At 42.3% G+C, this 22,728-nt stretch overlaps 1 protein-coding gene across 2 annotated transcripts in view; it reads right to left on the bottom strand.

Moving 5' to 3' along the window:
• LOC143267225 (disks large homolog 5-like) overlaps nt 1-22,728 on the bottom strand; it is a 74,034-nt gene that overhangs the window by 7,264 nt on the left and 44,042 nt on the right. The window contains exon 2 of one of the 2 annotated variants that reach the window (XM_076544249.1): nt 265-427. The gene's annotated coding sequence lies outside the window, so the exon portion shown is untranslated. Of the gene's footprint in view, nt 1-264; nt 643-22,728 lie in introns of those variants that run through there. The other variant, XM_076544248.1, reaches the window with a different exon arrangement.

Raw genomic sequence — 22,728 nt, 5'->3', positions numbered from 1 at the left:
TCTTGAAATGCATGTTGAGAGCTCACATACTACTGTCCCTATCCCAAAACTGTGATACAGGCCATAGGCTCTGCTTTTCATTTGAATGAATAAGAATAGCCTGTGTCCCAATCTCACACCTACCAAGGTTCCAAATTCTGTACACTCAGGAAAATTTGTTAAGCACCAGGACACCCCGGAGCTTCAGCCTCCTGTTCCTCAGGAAAGCTTAGGTAGACACTGTGGGGTCAAGATGGTCAGCAGAGAATTGCACATAATGACTACCTGTTCTGCAAATCCTTGTCTATATAACTGCCCAGGATTCCATGCAGTTCAATTTGCTCTTATGTTATACTCTGGAGCTGAAGGGTTAGTTTCTCCAACTTTGTCATCTGCTTCTCCTGGTCTGTGGAGGTGGAGGCTTGGGTTGGTGTCTTCCTGGTAGTCCCTGCAGGAAGACAAAGCAAAGTGAACTTCTATACTTGAATATACATAGGGCCAGGAGAATCCATGCTGGTTCCAAGAGGAAGTCCGAGGAAGAGGAAATGTTAGGTACCCACTGAGGGCCCCAAAGAGTAGGCCACTATCCTCAAATAGGTACCCATGAGCTAAGTATCTGTCCTCAACCATCATGGATAGGCATGTGCCTTTCTCTCTAATGCAGTTTCCTGGACCTGGAATATATAAGATAGCCCAGCCATATAGATTTGTAGGACAGTGTCAGCTCATATATTATGTGGTGTAGGTAAGTCCTATTGTCCCTAGAGCTTAGCAGTACCAAGTCCTCATCCCATGTATCCAGGACAAAGTATCTGAATGACTGAAAGTTTTGTGCTTGGCCAGGGCAGTTTCCCTCCCTTCTTCTTGGCATCAGATTCCCATGGAAACTGATGGAATCCACTAGGATGAAGTGCAGCAACACCCTACCCAGAGAAGGACACCTAATTAGTCACCACTTTGTTCCTGTTGGCCCTTCCTTTCCACTCAGAATGAGATTAAGGATGTCCCAGAAAAGCTGCTGCAGGCTTGAAAATCCATGGCTCTTCCAAACTATCAGAAATCATTTAATCTGGGTCTGCTCTTAGGGAACCCAGGGAAGTAGGATAAGTCCATTGCTTCCCAGAAATTCACAGATGCTGAGCCCCACTCCTGGAAGGCCCAGCTCAAGCTCCACCTCCTCCAGAAAGTTCCCAAGCCCTGCTCAGGACTCACAGTGCCCTCCCAGAACCATTTATTACTCCATGTTTTACACTGAGACTGAAGCCCAGCTTCCTTCTGCCTCTCTCTGGTCTTCCCATGTTCTCTATTCTCCCTCCCAAGCAGCCTTCTCAGTCTTGCTGACATGTCTATGGGCAGTGGAAGAATACCCCACAGTCACCTGGTGTTCCCACAACAATGGTGACATCAAGAGAATGCCAAGGACTCCCCAGAATTCAATAGGTAGTCATGAGAAGGAACTATTGGGTTCACCAGCAGTAGCCCTCACCTACCTACAAACTACATCATCTGTAATTCACTGGAAGCCATACTGCCCTTCACAGGAGACTTCAAAAAACCCAAGGGATGACCTTTATCACCTCCTCATTACAAACACAGGGATCTCTCTCTGTTTCATTAGAATATATTCACTAGTTTATGTACAGGAAGTTGAAGACTCTCTTCCAAACATATCCCAGGAAATGGCTCATCCAACTCATGAAAACTCTAGTCAATAACATAAGAAAAAAAGTTTTCTAGGTAATTAAGTAAGGATGGTAGGAAGGAAAATTCAGTCCCCTGAGGCCAACAAGCACATTGTGGAGGATCCACAAAGCTGTTAGTGTGGTGGGAGAAACTCAGTGTCTTGTCAGAACAAAGGTAAGTCCTGTAGTTGATGAAAATTACTCTTGAACTTCAGCAAAATTCATTCCATCCATCATAAGATACCAATAGTGTGGTAAACTAATGGCATTTCATTCTGGAGATACTAAGAACCAGAATTCCCTGTGGGAACACTCAACACAAGAGCAAAGGATGTGCCATTCCTACATTTAAGTTTAAAGAAAGATGAACGGCTAGTGAGAGGCCCCACAGATATGCAAAGGCATTTTCAGAAAATGAGTGATGTGAGGCAAACTATGTCTTTTCAGATGTTATTTCACATGGACAAATCATGCTAGACAATGTGAGTTATCTCAGTAATACCCAATTCTAGAAGTCAAAGCACAGCACCTGCCCTACACACTTCCTCTTATCAGTTAATCCTTACGCACTGAAGAATGAACAGAAAGTGACTGACAGAAGAGACTTTTCCGAGACAGGTTCTGAAAACTCAGACATGAGTCTCCTTCTCTGTGGGTATCAGTTTCCCATCTCTCTATCAGGAGGTGGCTGGCTCAGAAATCAGCTGGTTTCCTCTGTCTCCCTGCACAAGAGGACCCAGTGGACAACCTCTTAAGACTTACAGCTGTAGAGGGTGCACTTTGGCTGCAGAGCCCTCAGCCATGCACTTTCAGAAGCCTGGAGGTAATTGCTACTGTTATAATCACTTTGGTAGTATAGGGATGCCCAAGTCTCTTGCTCTGTGATTCAGAGTTCATGTTAATGAAAAGCCATGCAGGGGCAAAACATAGTCAACAGATGCAACAAAGTCATCCTCACTAACAGTCCAGGACACCCAGGGCTGGCAGGAAAAGGACAGTCTTAGTCCAGGTCCACTGAATCTAACAGCTCTTAGGCTGAACTGGAGACCTGTGTGCCATCAACAGCTGGAAATTCAGAAACCTCAGAGGTCAATGGAAGACAGAAGCACTTGGGGGCTCCTGCCATACAAGTGATTGTGATGTCAAGTATGAGAACCTCAGGGTTTTCCAGGGTACTCTCATTTCCCTATTATCACTGGCACATAACTAAAGGACTCCCGTGGCTGTGAAACACAGTCATGGTACAGAAATATCATTAATTCCTCTGTGCCTCCACCCAAGACATTCCCAGTTCTTGAGACCTCGCTCTGGAAAGCTGAGTCCCAACACATCCAGAAAGCTCCCCAGCCCCTTCCCAAAACTCACTGCCTCTTCCCCAGGACCATTTTCTCCATGTTTTCCAGGGAGACCCAGGACCAGCTTCCTTCTGCCTCACTCTGGTCTCTCCATGCTGTCCATTCCCTCTGCCAAACAGACCTCTGAGTCTGGAAAGCATGTCTAGGGGCCAAGCTTGTGGCCAATGAACAAATGATCTCAAGGCAGTCAGTGTTGCTACAACACTACTGACATCACTGGAATTCCAAGAGCTGTCCAGGATACAACAGAATGTCCAGCACCTAAGGGTCTGCTGATGTCATGGGGCACAGCCTTTGCCTCCTTGCTAATTAGTTCTCCATGAACTGACCAGAAGATGTTGTTTCCTTTCCCGGAGTCTCTCATGTGACTCAGCACCTCCTCCTTGCAAACCTAGAGATTTCTCTCTGCTTCATAAGAATTTTTCCAGTAATTCACCCATGTGGAACTGAAGTCACACTTTACAAACACTGCCTAAAATTGGCACTTACCCTCCTCATATCCATACCCAATAATATCAAAAATAAATCATGCCAAGGAATTTGGTCATGATCATTGAGGAGGAGGGTTGTATTCTCTGAAGTGATTAAGCACCTGAGGAAGGCTATGGTTAAGGGAAGGTGACTATTGGGAAGTTGTAAGTGAGCTGGGACTGTTATGAGACCCTAGCTGCTCTAGAATATCCTTTCTACATACCTGGTGTCTTATCCCGCATTCTCCAGAAGTAATACAATGATTCTTTATGGAAATGGTATTTGTTAGAATGGCTTGCAGGCAGTGCTCTATCTTATCCAACAATATCTGGCTGTGAATGGAAAGGCCAAGAATCCAGGAGATGACCACTCCACAACACTGGATGTCTCAGCTGGTCTGCAGTATATACTGGAATCTTAAAGAAGTAGGCTTTAATGCCAGTCAAGGAATGGATGTGCTAACAAGGCCAGTCAAGGAATGGTTGTGCTAACAAGGCAAGAGCAAGCAGAGAAAGAGAAAGAGCTTCATTCTTCCAAGTCCTTCCAACAAAATGAATTGCCCAAATTACTTCTGGATTAAAGATCTGAGTTAAAGGTGTGTGTAGCAGGAATCTTCAAAGTTCTTATTCTTAAAATCAAACCTGGAGCCAGGTATTGGTGTGAACACTAGAAGATCAGAGAAGCAGAACAAGCCACAGCTACCTCGCCTTGCCAGTTCCTCAGCTGATCCTGTTTCCTTCAGACTGGAAGCCTCTGTGTCCTCATCTAAATGGATTTCAGCTGAACTGCTGCTCAAAAGCCTAAAACTTAACAAGCCAAATGCTTCTATTTCCTGGTTTTCACGTCTTATATACCTTTCTGCTTTCTGCCATCACCCCCTGGGATTAAAGGCTCATTTTCTGGGATTAAAGGCATGAGTCACCATGCTTGCCTGTATCCTTGAGCACACAGAGATCCAGACGGATTTCTGCTTCTGGAATGCTAGAATTAAAGGTGTGTGCTACCACTGCCTATCCTCTATGTTTAATATTATGGCTGTTCCATTCTCTGACCCTAGACAAGTTTATTAGCATGCACAATATTTTGGGGGAACACAATGCTAGCACATTTTCCTTTTTTGTCTAAAATTTAAAAAAAGCTTATAACTAATACAAGAAAAATTATATCCAATAAGTATATACAATATACACAGTCAAGATTACATTAACAATGTCTAGTACATTAACATGTGACAAAAAATCCATTAATATATTAACAATGTCCAGTCCAGTAACATTTGATAAACTCAGACAAAAAAATTCATTACTTATCCTATTTAAAACAAATACCTTTTTTAAATTAGATTCCATAACCTCACTTTTTATCTTATCATATCTATATTCTCTCTCTTTTTCTTTTCATAATAGATTCAGTAATCTACCTTTTGTCTTTTTTATATCTTCCCCTTTTTTGTTTTAGTGTAGATTCAATGATCTACCCATTTATCCTATTATTTATTTATCTTTTTCTCAGAATATATTCGATAATCTACCTCATATATCTATTCTCTTTTTTTATTTCTTTCTTTTTTCAAACAAAAACTCTGAATCTAATCTCCTTGTTCAGCTTTTTTCCTAACCATTAACAATTAACAACTTGTAACCAACCATTGTAAACAATGACAATATCCAAAACTCATTAAATGACCAAAAACCTCCCATCCCACCTCTTGAGAATGTGGGCATCGTTTTCTTAAAATTACTTCCTGCTTTCTGGGGATGAAGACATCTTTAGGGGATCCTGAAAAGATAATTTTTGGGTTAATTGTCAAGTCCTTTATCATTTGTCCAGTTGCTGCATATTGAGAAAGTGCAGGGCTTGTTTCAAGTCCTTGTTCAAGTAGTCTGTCAGGCTGGATCATCTCAGCTAGCCATCTCAAAATTGTCCTGAGTAGTCTGTAGTCCAAAGTCAATATTTTGGTGGTGTTAATCAGCTTAATGGCTTTACAATTTACCTCCATGTGGAATCATCTTTGTGGGGTCCCGTCATCCTTTTGAAGATTTCAAATTTGCTCCTCCAGAACACATCTTGCTCACTCCATGCATTCTCAGAAAGGAAAAAACCCTGTTTAAATTGGAAGACCCAGGTCATGGTTCCCTGCAGACATTTTTTTGTGTGCCTCCTCTGTGGTTTGGAGCAATCACAGTCTCATAAATGTCTGTCTCTCGGAACCATGAACTTTCTTCCCTAGAAGAGAAAAATCTTCACAGCAATTTCTCCCCAACATTTGTCTTGCCAAACTTTTCCAAACTGACCTTTGCCGATGCTTTCTTGTAACACGATGGTTCAGGCAATTCTCTCCGAACAAGCAGTAGTAAACCCTTTGTCCCAGGTAGTAGCATCACCAACATGAAGAGATGTAGCAACTTGGAGCAGAAGCAGCTGCCTCCATGGTCCCACTGCCACTGTTTGTGTCTGGGCCCTGGCCTTAGCTTCTCCTTAGCAAACCTCCCAGGCCGGCCCCAAACTCGGGATCCTCCTGCCTCTGCCTCCTTCTGTAAATCCAACCAGTGTGCCACCACAACTGGCAATGTGTAGCTTGGGCCTGACCTGGGGCTCACATGGCCACAGGTAAGTAGCTTTTTTGTGAATTTCTACCCACGAATGTTGGGTGCCAAATGTAGCAGGAATCTTCAAAATTCTTCTTCATAAAAAATAAAATCAAACCTGGAGCTAGGTATTGGGGTGAATGCTGGGAGACAGAAAAGCAGACCAAGCCACAGCTTCCGGTATGACCTCATCCCTCAAAGATCCAAATATAATTAGATATTCATACTTCAAAATAAGCACACATCTCCCACATGTGTGCCCTCTATTCTTTGTTGTTTCTTAATCCAGAAACAGTCACATTGACAACCAAAAATAGCCATCACAGTCTTATTCCCCTCTTCACTAATATTCATGAGAATAAGGCTCACTTCGAGTGTAAAAGGAAGGAGTGACAATAATCATGATGACTTTTAGTGGCCTTTCTTCGGTCATGGATTGCTATAATATAATGAAATACCAGTCTTTGCTTTTGTGGGTAGGAGGGGATTAGCTAGAAACCCAAAGCTATCTGGTCTCTCTCTATAATTGTAGATTTGAAATTCAAATAATTATGTTATGTCTGGTAGTAACTGTGGTGGAAAAGGGTCCAAGAGATAGAAAATGGGTTCTCTTTAAAGAAAGGAGAAGAAAGGAAACAGACTGTACCTGTCAAAAAGAGTGGGGTGTCAGGAAGAGCCACATGAATTTGGAATTGAGCTCCTCCAGAACACATCTTGCTCATTTCATGCATTCTCAGAAGAGAAAAACGCCTGTTTAAATTGGAAGACCAAGGAAAGCCTTCTATGGGGTCTTCATTGTAAACAGCAGCTAGAAGCCTCCTATTGCTTTAACAGCAAAAATGGTTTATTAAGATTTGAAGTTTCCCAAACAGATCAAGCTAATCAACTGTCTCACTTATCCAGAGGGCCTGATCCAGCTGGGGGCTCCTCAGCTATTGGTTCATAGTTCATGTGTTTCCATTCGTTTGCTTATTTGTCCCCGTGCTTTTTCCAATCTTGGTCTCAACAATTTTCGCCTATACAAACCCTCCTCTTTCCACCAATTGAACTCCTGGAGCTCCACTTGTGGCCTGGCCGTGGATCTCTGCATTCGGTTCCCTCAGTCATTGGATGAGGTTTCCAGCACAACAATTAGGGTGTTTGGCCATTCTATCACCAGAGTAGGTCAGTTCTGGCTTTCTCTCGACCATTGCCAATATTGTGGAGGTATCTTTGTGGATTTTACCAGGACCTGGCCTCAGTGAATGAGCTAGCTGTTTGGAACCTGGGGCTTAGACAGGGACACTTGGCTTACTCAGCCTGGGAGGAGGGGACTGGACCTGCCTGGACTGAATCTACCAGGTTGAACTCAATCCCCAGGGGTGTCTTTGCCCTGGAGGAGATGGGAATGGAGGGTGGGCTGGGGAGACGGTGGGAGTGGTGAGAACAAGTGAATCTGTGGCTGATATGTAAAATTAAACTAAATTATAAAATAAAATTTAAAAAAAGATTTGAAGTTTTGGGGTTGGGAATTTAGCTCAGTGGTAGATTTAGCTCAGTGGTAGAGCACTTGGCTAGCAAGTGCAAGGCCCTGGGTTTGGTCCTCAGCTCTGAAAAAGAAAGACAAAAAAGACTTGAAGTTTCTCTGATGGTCAAAGAGGCATGATTGGAGACAGCAGCAATAGGAAACAAATCATACTCCAGAGTAAATAATGTTACAGAGCTCACCACTGACATTAGCTTGATGAGTGTGGGCACTGCAGTGTGTGTCACCAAGAATAATGACAAGAGACAATGTGCCTGGTGCTGCTTTAGAAGCTTTCAACATCCATGGCTCTTGAAATGGGATACAGCCTTCCCCAAATCATCAAGCAGAATGGACTCCTCCATTTCTCAAGAACCTAAGCTCTGACAAGCAGTTGATGATTCTGGCTTGTATTTGGGACCAAGCTTCTGTAGTAAAGGGTAGGGTTTCTGATCAGAACTCCTCCACCAAAACACTGCAAGGATGGCCAAAGGTGCTGTCAGTCAACAGCCCCTCCCCATGTCCATCTGAAGCCTCCAGAAGAGGCTTCTATAGTCAAATTTACCAATTTTTGTTTTCTGGTTTGGGTTTATTATCACTCATTATTTTACTGATTATTTCATTCTGACATAAATCCTTTAAAATTATTCTTCCTACAGATGAAATTTCACTATTGATATATAATCCTACTCATGGAGGGACATTTTTCTTTGCAGTAAGCTGAGGTTTATATTTTCTCCTCTGGCTTACTGTGATGGATAATCTTGGCTGTCTATTTGACACATAGTTGAGGATTTGACTCCATCACACTGGCTTGCAGGCGTGCTTCTTTGGCATTTTCTTGTTGTTAACCAATAGGGGATGGTTCAGCCCTCTGTATGTACTGCCATTCCTAGGCAGGTGACCCTGGGCCTCAGAAGAAAGCTAGCCAAGCAGAGCAGTAAACAGCATTCTCTGTGGTTTCAAGCCCCTCCCTTGGGATCTTGCCTTGGCTTCCCTTAATGAGGAACTACAACCTGTGAGGTGAATAAACCCTTCATTTTCCTGATTGGCTCTTTGGACTTTTATCACAACAATAGAAAGATAACTAGAACACTTGCTGCATTCTCAGGCCATGCTGTCATAGCCATCCTTCTCCTTCCAGACTGTAGCCCCCTTTTTCAACAATTACAAACTTCTGGATGCTGAAATCTGTTGCAGTATTTACTCTAACAATCACACCCACTACTGACACATCTCAAAGTATTTTTTATTTTTATCTCATATGTCATGTTTCTCTCTAATATGACATGCTTCCCTACTTTACTCTTTTACAATTATCTCTGGATGTTCCTGCCTGTTCCACTTTAAAAATTATCCTTTGCTCAATAATAGAACATTTACGGCCACCTTATTAAGTTACACAGAAATGGGTGATATTCACATTTTTTAATTCAATATCTATTGCATTAGTATTATTAATTTAGCAAAACTGATCATATTTATTACCTACTTATCCACCAAACCTTTAAAACCTCCATTCATTTAAGTCTTTAGGTTCTTTCAGAACATCAGCGATGAAGGTCTTGCATGTATTTAGGATTGCTCTTGGGTACCTCATAGCACTTTTTATTAATAGCATGCTTTTAAAGTGTGCTTATATAAAATGTCTTGTTTTCATAGTGTCCCATAAGTTGGGTATGTTGTATCTTCATTTTCGTTGATCTCTAGGAAGTCTTTAATTTCTTTATTTCTTCCTTAACCCATTGGTGATTCCATTGAGCATTATTTATTTTCCATGAAATTGTAGGTTTTCTGTAGTTTTTGTTGTTGTTTCAATCTAACTTTAAACCATAGTGGTCTGATAGAACACAGGAGGCTATTCCAATTGTTTTGTATCTGTTGAGATTTGCTTTGTGGCCAAGTATGTGGTCGATTTTAGAGAAGGTTCCATGGGGTGCTGAGAAGAATGTCTATTCTTTTTTGTTAGGATGGAATGTTGTGTAGATATCTATTAAATCCATTTGAGTCATGACATCAGTTAAGTCCTTTATTTCTCTGTTAAGTTCTGATTTGGGAGATCTGTCCAGTGGTGAAAGTGGGGTGTGGAGGTCTCCCACTATTAATGTTTGGGGTTTTATATGTGGTTTAAGCTTTAATAATGTTTCGTTTATATATGTGGGTGCCCTTGTAATTGGGGAGTAAATGTTCAGAATTGAAACATGATCTTGGTGGATCTTTCCTGTGATGAGGATTTAATGCCCTTCTTGATCTCTTTTGATTGATTTTAATTTGAAGTCTATTTTGCTGGATATCAGGATGGCTACACCTGCTTGTTTCTTAAGACCGTTTGACTGGAAAGTCTTTACCCAGGCTTTTATTCTTAGGTAGTGTCTATCTTTGAATTTGAGATGTGTTTCTTGTATGCAGCAGAAAGATGGGTCTTGCTTTTGTATCCACTCTATAAGCCTATGTCTTTTTATAGGTGAATTAAGTCCTTTGATATTAAGGGATATTAACGACCAGTGATTGTTCATCCCTGTTATTTTTTGGTGGTAGTGTGTGTGTACTTCTATTCTTTGGGGTTTACTGCTGTGGCGTTATCTATTGCCTGTGTTTTTGAGTGTGTATCTGACTTCCTTAGGTTGGAATTTTCCTTGTAGTGCTTTCTGTAAGGCTGGATTTGTGGATAAGTATTGTTTAAATCTGGCTTTGTCTTGGGATGTCCAGTTCACTCTGTCTATGATGATTGAATGTTTTGCTGAGTATATTAGTCTGGGCTGACATCTATGGTCTCTTTGTGCCTGTATTACATCTGTCCAGGTCCTTTTGGCTTTCAAAGTCTCCATTGAGAAATCAGGTTTTATTCTGATGGGTTTGCCTTTATAAGTCACTTGGCCTTTTTCCTTAGCTGCTCTTAATATTCTTTCTTTATTCTGTATGTTTAGATGTTTAATTATTATGTGGTGAGGGGACTTTTTTGGGGTCTAGTCTGTTTGGTGTTCTATAGGCTTCTTGTATCTTCATAGGCATTTCCTTCTTTAAGTTGGGAAAGTTTTCTTCTATGATCTTGTTGAATATATTTTCTGTGCCTTTGAGGTGGTATTCTTCTCTTTCTTCTTTCTCTATTATTCTTAGGTTTGGTCTTTTCATGGTGTCCCAAATTTATTGGACATTTTGGTTCATGGCTTTGTTGGCTTTAGTGTTTTCTTTGACTGATGAATCTATTTCTTCTATCATATCTTCAATGCCATAGACCCATTCTTCCATCTCTTGCATTCTCTTGGTTATACTTGCATCTGAAGTACCTGATCTTTTACTCAGATTTTCTATTTCGAGCATTCCCTCTGTTTGTGTCTTCTTCATTTTTTTCTGTTTCCCTTTTCAGGCCTTGGACTATTTCCTTCATCCATTTCATTGCTTTTTCATGATTTTCTTCCAGGGCTTTATTGTTTTCTTCTACTTTATTTGTCCTTTCCTCTACTTTTTTATAGCATTCTTCCCATTTTTGTTAGTCTTATCCTCTATAAAAGCCTCTACCTTCTTCATGATGTTATTCATAAGGCTGTTTTCTTCTGCTTCTTCCAATTTTTTGATGTTCAGGTTTGGATGTTGGAGGCGGGCTAGGTTCTGGTGATGCTGTATTGCTCTTCATTTTGGTGTATGTACTTCAGCCTTGATGTCTGCCCATCTCCTTGTGGTTCATTCTTGGTCTTATCAGCACAAATGGTGCAGATAAAGCTGACAGATTCAGGAAGTCTCTCTTTCTTATCCAGATGGGAATTCTCTTGCCCAGATGGGAAGTCCAGGGCAGGATGGGAGCTCTGGTCCAGATGGGAAGTCCAGGGCAGGATGGGAGGTAGGGGCCAGTGTCCTAAGTCTCAGGAAGTGGCTGGAGTCTCGGGCAGATGGGCAAAGGGGCAGGGGGTGGATTGCAGGGTAGGCTGGGGGTCTTGGAGAAGGGGAGCCTTCCTGGTAGGGCTAGAAGGGAACGTGCCCATGGCCAGAACCCGGGGCCAAGTTGGTAAGGTTTTTCCAGAACTTGGAAACAACCTAGATGCCCTTCAACTGAATGAATAAATAAAATGTGTTACATATACACAATGGAATACTACTCAGCAGAGGAAAACAATGACATCATGAGGTTGGAAGGCAAATGGATGGATCTAGAAAAAATCATCCCAAATGAGGTAACCCAGACTCAGAAAGACAAACATGGTACGTACTCAGTCATAAGAGGATACTAGATGTGAAACAAGGATGAATGGATTGCTACTCACATCACCAGGGAGGCTACCTGGAAAACAGGACCCCAGGAAAGACATAGAGCTCGCCCAATGATGGAGAAATGGATGAGATGTACATGAACAACCTGGACATGAGTGGGGGTAATGAAGGGTGAGTGTGGAGGGAAAGAGAGCTTGGGGGAGCGGGAATTCCCAGCTTGATCAAGAACAGAGAGGGAGAACAAGGAATAGGAGACCATGGTAAATGAAGACCACATGAGAATAGGAAAAAGCAAAGTGATAGAGAGGCCAACAGAAATCCAAAAAGATACCCACACAATAGACTGCTGGCAATGGTCGAGAGACAGCCCGAACTGACCTACTCTGGTGATGGGATGGCCAAACACCCTAATTGTCGTGCTAGAAACCCCATCCAATGACTGAAGGATCTGGATGCAGAGAGCCATGGCTAGGCCCCAGGTGGAGCTCTGGGAGTCTAATTAGCAAGAAAGAGGAGGTTTTATATGAGCAAGAATTGTTGAAACCAAGGTTGGATAAAGCACAGGGACAAACAGCCAAAGGAATGGAAACACATGAACTATGCACCAGTGGCTGAGGGGCCCCAACTGGATCAGGCCCTCTGAATGGGTGAGACAGTTGATTGGCTTGATCTGTTTGGGAGGCATCCAGGCAGTGGAACTGGGTCATGTGCTTAGTGCATGAGTTGGCTGTTTGACACCTGGGGCTTCTGCAGTGTCCCTTGGCTCGGCCTGGGAGCATGGGACTGGACCTACGTGGACTGAGTCTACCAGGTTGATCTCAGTCCTCGGGGGAGGCTTTGACCTGGAGGAGGTGGGAATGGGGGGTAAGCTGGGGGAAGGAGAGAGGGGCAGGAGGGGGGAGAACAAGGGAATCTGTGGCTGATATGTAGAACTGAATTGTATTGTAAAATAAAATAAAATAAAATAAAATAAAAAGTCTTGTTATACATTTTGAAGCCTGTTGTGAGTGGAACTGTTTCCCTGATTTCTTTGTCAGTATGGTTGTGATTAGTATACAGGAAGGCCACTGAATTTTGTGTATTAATTTTTCTATCTCTCACTTTTATGAATCTATCTATCAGGCATAACAGATTTCTGATAAATTTTTAGTTTTAGTTGTTTAGAATCATATCATCTGCAAATAAGGACATTTTGACTTCTCCTTTTCCCATTGTATCTCCTTTATCTCCTTCAGTTGTCTTATTGTTCTTGCTAAGAGTTAAAGTTCTATATTGAATAGGAGTGGAGGGCGTGAACATCATTTTCTTCTTCCTGCTTTTCTGGAATTGCTATGAGTTTTTTTCTATTTAGCATCATGTTGCTGTGGGCTTGTGGTATGATGACTTTATTGTGTTGAATTATATCCTCTATATCCCCAGATTCTCCAGGATTTTATCGTTGATAAAAGTTGGATTTTTTTTCTTTTAGTACTCAGCAGAGAAAACCAATGACATCATGAGGTTTGCAGGTAAATAGATGGGTCTAGAAAAAGTCATCCTGAGTGAGGTAACCCAGACTCAGAAAGACAAATATGGTATGTACTCACTCATAGGAAGATGCTAGATGTGGCACAAGGATGACTGGACTGCTAATCACATCACCAGTGAGACTACCTGGAAAACGGGACCCCAAGAAAGACACGGAGAAATGGATGAGATCTACATGAACAGCCTGGACATGAGTGGAAGCAATGAAGGGCGAGGGTCGAGGGAAAGAGAGTGGGAGATCCTAGCTGGATCAAGAAAAGAGAGGGAGAACAAGGAATAGGAGACCATGGTAAATGAAGACCACATGAGAAAAGGAAGAAACAAAGAGCTAAAGAGGCCCACAGAAATCCACAAAGATACCCCCACAAAGACTGCTGGCAATGGTCGAGAGACAGCCGGGACTGACCTACTCTGGTGATGGGATGGCCAAACACCCTAATAGCTGTGCCATAAACTCCATCCAAGGACTGAGGAATCTGGATGCAGACATCCACGGCTAGGCCCCGGGTGGAGCGCTGGGAGTCTAATTAGTGAAAAAGAGGAGGGTTTATGGGAGCGAGAATTGTTGAAACCAAGGTTGGATAAAGCACAGGGGCAAATAGGCAAATGAATGGAAACACATGAACTGTGGACCAAATCCTGAGGGGCCCCCAACTGGATCAGGACCTCTGAATGGATGGGACAGTTGATTGGCTTGATCTGTTTAGGAGGCATCTAGGCAGTGGTACCAGGTCCTGGGCTCATTGCATGAGTTAGCTGTTTGAAACCTGGGACTTATGCAGGGTCGCTTGGCTCAATCTGAGAGGAGGGGACTGGACCTGCTTGGACTGAGTCTATCAGGTCTATCCCAGTCCTCGGGGGAGGCTTTGACCTGGAGGAGGTGGGAATGGGAGGTGTGCTGGGTGGAAGGGGAGGGGGACTGGAGGAGAGAGAATGAGGGGATCTGTGGCTATTATGTAGAACCAAATAGTATTGTAAAATAAATAATAATAATAATAATAATAATAATAAATTTTTTATTTTATAATTTAATTTTACATATCAGCCACGGATTCCCCTGTCCTCTCCCACTCCTTGTCCCTGCCTTCCCCCCAGTCTACCCCGCACTCACATCTCCTCCAGGGCAAAGACACCCGTGGGGATTCAGCTCAACCTGGTAGATTCAGTCCAGGCAGGTCCATTCCCCTCCTCCCAGGCTAAGAGAAGTGTCCCTGCATAAGCCCCAAGTTCCAAAAAGCCAGCTCATGCTCTAAGAACAGATTCAGGTCCCACTGCCTGGATGCCTCCCAAACAGTTCAAGCTAATCAACTGTCTCACTTATCCAGAGGGCCTGATCCAGTTGGGGAATCCTCAGCTATTAGTTCATAGTTCATGTGTTTCCATTCGTTTGGCTGTTTGTCCCTGTGCTTTTTCCAATCTTGGTCTCAACAATTCTTGCTCATACAATCCCTCCTCTTTCTCATGAAATGGACTCCTGGAGCTCCACCTAGGGCCTGGCCATGGATCTCTGCATCTGCTTCCATCAGTCGTTGATTGAGATTTCTAGCATGACAGTTAGGGTGTTTGGCCATCCTGTCACCAGACTAAGTCAGTTTGGGCTTTTTCTTGACCAATGCCAGTAGTCTATTGTGGAGGTATCTTTGTGGATTTCTGGGGACCTCTCTATCACTTTGCTTCTTCCTGTTCCCATGTGTTATTCAAATATCACGGTCTTTTATTCCTTGTTCTCCCTCCCTGTTCTTGATCTAGCTGGGATCTCCTGCTCCCCCAAGCTCTCTTTCCCTTGATTCTTGCCCTTCATTACCCCCACTCACGTCCTGGTTCTCATGTAGATCTCATCCATTTCTCTGTACTTTTTTAAAATTTATCTACACAGATGTTCATGTTGTTTTTATCCTTTATTAATTTTATTTGGTGGGATAAATAGGTTGATATATGTATGTTGAATTATCCTTGTAGGTTTGAAGTGAAGGAACTTGACCATGTGGATAATTTTTTTGATGTGATCCTGAAATTGATTTGCAAATATTTTATTGAGAATTTGTGTGTATATGTTCATCAGGGTAATAGGCTTATAATTCTATCTATCTATCCATTTACTACCCATCTATCCATCTATCTATCTATCATCTATCTATCTATCTATCTATCTATCTATCTATCTATCTATCTATCTATCTACCTACCTATCTGTTTCCTCCTCTCAATACCAGGTTTTCCCTGGCTTAAAAATGAATTTGGATGAGCTCCTTCTTTTTGCATTTTATGAAATAATTTCTGGAGTGTTAGTTGTTCTTTAAATGTCTCTTCAAATTTGACACTGAATTTGTCCTTCTCTGGGCTTCTTTTAGTTGGGAGATTTTTAATTACGGCTTCTAGACCACTAATTTTTATAGGGTTAAAATGTTCATGTAATCTTGATATAATTTGGGTGGAGTACAGACATCTAAAAATCTATCAGTTCTTTGAAAAGATTTTTTTCCAGTTTGGTGAAGAATAAATTTTTAAAGAATTAAATTCCTTTCGTGTCTCCTTTTGCCTCCTTTGTTTTTATTATTTTCATCCTCCTCTTCGTTTTGCTTAATTTGTCTAAAGGTGTGCCCATCTTGTTAATGTCTTCAAAGAACTGAATCTTTGTTTCACTGTATCTTTATATTTTTCTTTTTATTTCATTGATTTCAGTCATATTTAATGGGACATCTGTATCACACCCTTCCCACAAGGCTCAAAGACCATCATGGAAGATGAGGCAGAAAGACTATAGGAGCCAGAGGTCAGGGAGGATTAGAGCAAACAGTGTCTTCTGACCATGACAGGACCACTGCACTCATGACTCAGAGCTGCTGTAGTCATTGTCCAATGCCTGTCAACATTCAAGCATAGAGTGGGAAAGGTCCTTGAGCCCCTACTCCTAACTGATGCATTTTGGACAAATAATGGCTTCCAGAAAATTGGGTCAGTTTTCTTTAAGAGTCTGGGTCTGGCCAGGCAGTGGTGGCACACGCCTTTAATCCCAGCACTAGGGTGGCAGAAGCAGGTGGATCTCTGTTAGTTCATGGACACCCTGGGCTACAGAGTGAGTTCCACTAAAGGCACAAAGCTACACAGAAAAACCCTGTCTCAAAACAAAACAAACAAACAAACAAACTATGCTGATATTTTATTTGTACTGAATTGTGATTTTATGTGTATGTTAATAAAGTTCCCTGGGGGTCAGAGGTAATAGTAAGCCATAGCAGAGCTGGGTATTCATGGTGCACGCCTTTATCCCAGCACTTGGTAGGCAGAGCTAGGTAGATCTCTATGTGGCCAAGGATACAGCCAGCATTGGAGACACATGCCTTTAATCTCACTACCAACCATAGAAGACCTGGAGGTCTGTACAGACAGGCAGTGATGAGGCAGTCATGTGGTTGGGTTTACAACCAATGAGAAGGCTGAACAGAAAGTCTATATAATGACAAACACACAGGAAGTAGGTCTCCCTTGGCTGAAGAGGACCGCTAAAACAGAAGGGTAAGGATCTTAGCTCTGATCTCTTGGGCTTTTATCTTTACATTGGCTCTGTGTTTCTTATTTAATAAGATGGTTGGTTACATCTACAACAAGCAAACAAAAACTAACAAAAAAGAGTCTGCTCCTAGGTTTGATAAAAAGTAACATAATGAAGAAGATGTAAATTGGGCATCATAGATATAGAGGCAGCTTGGGATGACAACAAAATGGGTGGAGTTGGGTGGTAAATGTTTTCAAAATACATCCTATGCATTTCTCAAAGATTAAGTAAAAATATAATGAAGAATATTCATTAAATTATTACAGTAAAATGTATTATTATATAGGGAGATTTTTTGTATAACTTTAGTGAATTTTAATAACCACAATGTGTCTTGTCAACTTGGGGTTCACTCACAGAGCATTATCTGTTCTGCCACTAATAGTGTTTTGTTTTAAATGGCAGCCTATAACATGGGAAAAGGTTTTTTTTTAACAACTACATATCCAATAGAAAGCTAATATAAAAATTATATATAAAACAAAAAAAAACGTGTATATCAAGAAAATAAATAACACAGTTAAAAACTAGGTATAGATCTAAACAGAAGTTTCACTAGTAGAAATTATACTTTCTGGGAAACACTTTAAAATGTGCAGTATCCTTAGTCTTTAGGGCCATGTAAATCAAAACTATTTTGAGATTTCATGTTACATGAATCAGAATAGATAAGATTAATAAAACAAATGAGAGGTAATGTTGGCAAGAATGGGGAGTAATGGAAACACTCATCCATTGCTGGTAGAAATGCAAACTTGTATGGCCACTATGAAAAGAGTTGTGGCTGTTCCTTGGGAAGTTGGGAATTGGTCAAGACCCAGCTATACCTTTCTTGGCATACACCCAAATGATGCTTCTCCTAAAACAGAGACACTCACTTGCTCGACCATGTTCATTGTTGCTATAGTTATAATAGCCAGAAACTGGAGATATCCTAGGTATTCATGAACAGATGAATGCTCAAAGAAAATGAGGTACAGTTACAGAAATGGGCTATTACTCGGCAGTTAAAAAAGAAAAAGGGGCCAAGTGGTGGTGGCACACACCTTTAATCCCAGACTTGGAGACAGAAGCAGGCAGATATCTGTGAGTTCAAGGCCAGCCTGGTCTACAAAGTGAGCTCCAGGTAAAAGCTCCAAACCTACACAGAGAAACCCTGTCTTGAAGAAAAAAAGACAAAGGTTTGGCCTAGAGATGTGGCTCAGAGGTTAAGAGCACTGACTGCTCTTCCAGAGGTCCAGACTTCAATTTCCAGCAACCACATGGTGGCTCACAACCATCTATAATGAGATCTGGTGCTCTCTTCTGGTATGCAGACATACATACAAACAGAACGATGTATACATAATAAATAAATACACAAATCTTTTTAAAAAAAAAAGAAAAAGGAAATCATGAAATTTGCAGGTAAATGGATGGAGCTAAAAAAAATCATCCTGATTGAGATAACTCAGAACTAGAAAGACAAATATGGTATGTTTAAATTTATATACAGATATTAGCTATTGAGTCAAAGATAAGTAAGCTACAATTTGTATAAACACAGGTTAGGTATAGAGTAAGGGACTAGCGGGGAGGTACAGATCTCCATATAGGGGGAATAGAATAGATTGTTGTGGATGGATGAGGGATCGATGAGGAACAGATGATCAAATGAGGAGGGAGAGAGAAGGGGCAAATAAATATAGGGAGGGAGAGGTAAAAGTAAGGGCAATTTGAGGGATCTTACGGAAACCTAATAGAGTAGAACCACTCTAAAACATATACATATATGAAGGGGATCTAGTTGAAATACCTCTCCCCCAAAAAAGAAAGCTGGGTGGTGGTGGTGCATGCCTTTAATGCCAGCACTCGGGTGGCAGTGGCAGGTGGATCTCTGTGAGATCAAGTCCAGCCTAGGCTACAGAGTGAGTTCCATGAGAGACTCCAAAGCTACACAGAGAAATGCTATTTCCAAAAAAAGGAAGGAAGGAAGGAAGGAAGGAAGGAAGGGAGGGAGGGAGGGAGGGAGGGAGGGAGGGAGGGAGGGAAGGAGGAAGGAAGGATGAAAGAAAGAAAGAAAGAAAGAAAGAAAGAAAGAAAGAAAGAAAGAAAGAAAGAAAGAAAGAAAGAAAGAAAGAAAGAAAGAAAGAAAGAAAGACTCCCACCCAAAAAAACACAAATAAACAAAATCAAAACAAACAGAAACCAGAGTGTAGGATACAGAGCCCCAAATGGATATCTCTTGTTACCAAATGAAGCTTGCAGTACTGGCAATGGGTTACATCTAGTCAAGTTGTAGGTGAAAGTTGTCCGATGGTGATCCCAAACAACCCAAGCTATTGCGAGGCTATTGGTTGCTCTCCATATACTGACACCAAGGTGCTGTTCCTGAAGATGATAATGACACAACTCTTTGACCATGGAGAAGTCAGGCTGGTGTCTCCCTAGAGCCCTCACCACTTATGGACTAGATTTCATGGTGCTGGAAGGTACTCAGCTCACTAAAAAAGGAGAAAGGTAAACACCAACCCAGCTACAATACCAAGATATGCTGAGGCAGTAGTGGAACAAAATGTGTGGGAGAAACCAACCAATATCTGACTTGATTAAAGGCCATTCCATGAGATGGAACCCATACCCAGCACTGTGTGGGTGGACAAGACCTGAGAATAGACAGGCCAGGGACCACAGTGAAAACCAAATACTACTGTTGTGCTTAAGGAGCATAGCAATAAAATGACTCCTAACAATATTCTGCAGTACTCAGAGATAATGCCTTTCTCAGCCCTCATCAGAGCAGCTTCCTCCTACAGCAGATGGGAACAAATACAGAGACCCTCAGTAGATTATAGGCAGAGAATAACAGAACTTGGAACAATCAACCCTAAACAGAACATATCCACTCCAATTCCTCCCCTCAGGACTTAGGGAACCCTGTGTAAGAGGAAGTAAAAATAGTGCCACAGAATACCACAGATGGCAAGACCATGGTCCATCTACTGAGGGGAAGCACAGATATAGAGTGGGGCCAGACTAACCCCGAGAAAAGCTGCACTGCATGTGTTGCATGCAGTGGAGTTGGAGAGGGAGAAATGCCCCATCCATTTGGAGCACAGAATATCACCTGAGTATCAGATGCTGGGCATTGGGCTGTAGGAATTTGATATTTAAAACTGGGTTTTGGTAATGTTCCCATCTGAATATTTCTGTGCTCCATTCTTCTATCGTGGAATAAGAAAATACCTAAATTTTTTTTGGTTTGTTTGACCAGACCCAATTAAGAGATTTTTTTCCTAAGGGACCTTGGACTTTAGAAATGTTTTAAGTTTTAAAGTGTGTGGAGTTTTAAAAGTGTACACTGCATTTTATATTATGATATTAACATAAAAATTTGGAGAACAAGAAATAAATGATTATGGCATTCAGGTGATGTGTGTGTGTGTGTGTGTGCGTGTGTGTGTCCTGCTGACAAGGAATGGAGAGTCCTAGTTAACTTCATCTGCCCACTTGAAACAGCCCAGCAACAATGGCATGAGAATCTCAATCTAGAGCCTACATGGATCAGACTGCCCTTTGGTACGTCTGTGTGGGACGTCTTGATTTCCACTGACTTAGGGTAGCCTAGTCCATTGTGGGCTGTGTAAGGAAGCTAGCTGAGCAAGCCACCAAACAGCATTCCTCCCTGGTTCCTGCTTCAGTCAATGCTTTTGTTCCTGCCCTGAATTCTCTCAATGATGGACTGTAAACTGAAATAAACTCATTTCCTAAAAACAAACAAACAAAAAACAAAACAGTGTTTTGTTTTCATGTGCCTTTCTCATTCATATGTATTTCATTTATTCGTCAACTGAATGTGTTATTAAGTGCATTATTATAGTAGCAGGACCTCTGTTATTTGCTAAGACCCCTTTTTTAAAATGGTCTATTTACCACAACAGGGAAATACACTACCTGTTTGTCACTCAGAGCCCATAGCTTTACTAAGAGTCCAATCTGGGTGAAGTTTGTGGATCTGAGAAATCTTTTCTTTTAATATTTTAAAATTTTTCTTTATTAAGAAATTTTCTACTCATTCTACATACCACCCACAGATCCCATTCCCTCCCTCCTCCCTCCTCCCATGCCCCCAAACCTCCCGCCAAATCCACCCCACAGCCCCACACCCCCCAAATCAAGGTCTCCCAAGGGAGTCAGGAGAGCCAGGCACACTGAGCCTAGGCAGGTCCAAGCCCCTCCCCACTGCACTAATGCTGCACAAGGCATTACACCACAGGCACCGGGCTCCCAAAAGCCTGCCCATGCATCAGGGACAGATTCCGAACCCCTGCCTTGGTGACCCCAAACAGTTCGAGCCAAACAACCATCTTCCATATCCAGAGGGCCTACTCCAGTCCTATGGGAGCTCAACAGCCACTAGTCTACAGTTTAGGGGCTTACACTAGTGTGGCTGGTCATCTCTGCATGTCTTCCTATCATGTCCTCGAAGTCCCGTGCCAGCAAAAAAAAAAATCCCTCCCTTCTCTCATCAACTGGATTCCTGGAGCTCAGCCTGACACTTGGCCATGGATCTCTGCATCTGCCTCCATCAGTCACTGGACACAGGCTCTATGATGGCGGTTAGGGTATTCACTGGACTGGTCACCAGAGTAGCCCAGTCCAGGCACCCTCTAGACCGCTGCCAGCTCTTCCAGGTGGGGTCATCCTTGTGGATTCCTGAGAGCCTCCCCAGCACCCTGCCTCTTGCAATTCCCATGATGTCCTCATCTATCATGCCATACTAGTGACTGTGATGTCAAGTATGAGAACCTCAGGGTTTTCCAGGGTACTCTCCTTTCCCTATTATCACTGGCACATAACTAAAGGACTCCAGTGGCTGTGAAACACAGTCATGGTACAGAAATATCATTAATTCCTCTGTGCCCCCTTCCAAGAAGTTCCCAGTTCTTGAGCCCTCGCTGTGGAAAGCTGAGTCCCAACACATCCAGAAAACTCCCAAGCTCCTTCCCAAAACTCACTGCCTCTTCCCCAGGACCATTTTCTCCATGTTTTCCAGGGAGACCCAGGGCCAGCTTCCTTCTGCCTCACTCTGGTCTCTCCATGCTGTCCATTCCCTCTGCCAAGCAGACCCCTGAGTCTGGAAAGCATGTCTAGAGGCCAAGCTTGTGGTCACTGAACAAATGACCTCAAAGCAGTCAGTGTTGCTACAACACTAGTGACATCACTGGGATTCCAAGAGCTGTCCAGGATACAACAGAATGTCCAGCAAAGAGTCTGCTGATGTCATGGGGCACAGCCTTTGCCTCCTTGCTAATTAGTTCTCCATGAGATGAACAGAAGCTGTTGATTCCTTTCCAGAAGTCTCTCCTGTGACACAGGGGAAGTAACTCAGCACCTCCTCCTTCCAAAGCTAGAGATATCTCTCTGCTTCATAGGAATTTTTCAGTAATTCACCCATAAGGAATTGAAGTCTCACTTTACAAACCCTGACTAAAATTGGCACTTAGCCTCCTCATATCCATACCCAATAAAATGAAAAATGAAGCATGCCAAAGAATTTGGTCATGATCATTGAGTAGGAGGGTTGAGTTCTCTGAAGTGAGCAAGCACCTGGGGAATCCTATGGTTAAGGGAAGGTGACTATTGGGAATTTGTAAGTGAGCTGGGACTGTTATGAGACCCTAACTGCTCTCAATGTCCTCTCTACAAGCCTTGTGTCTTAGCCAGCATTCCCCAAAAGTAATACAATGATTCTCTATGGGAAGGGTGTTTGTTAGAATGGTTTACAGGCTGTGCTCTATCTAATGCAACAATATCTGGCTGTGAATGGAAAGTCCAAGAATCCAGTAGATGTGCACTCCACATGTCTGGATGTCTAAGC

Source organism: Peromyscus maniculatus, chromosome 9 (genome assembly GCF_049852395.1).
Source record: "Peromyscus maniculatus bairdii isolate BWxNUB_F1_BW_parent chromosome 9, HU_Pman_BW_mat_3.1, whole genome shotgun sequence".
In the NCBI taxonomy this organism is placed as follows: Eukaryota; Metazoa; Chordata; class Mammalia; order Rodentia; family Cricetidae; genus Peromyscus; species Peromyscus maniculatus.
Note: the sequence above shows the minus strand (reverse complement) of the source record. Positions and strands in the feature narration are given on the sequence as shown.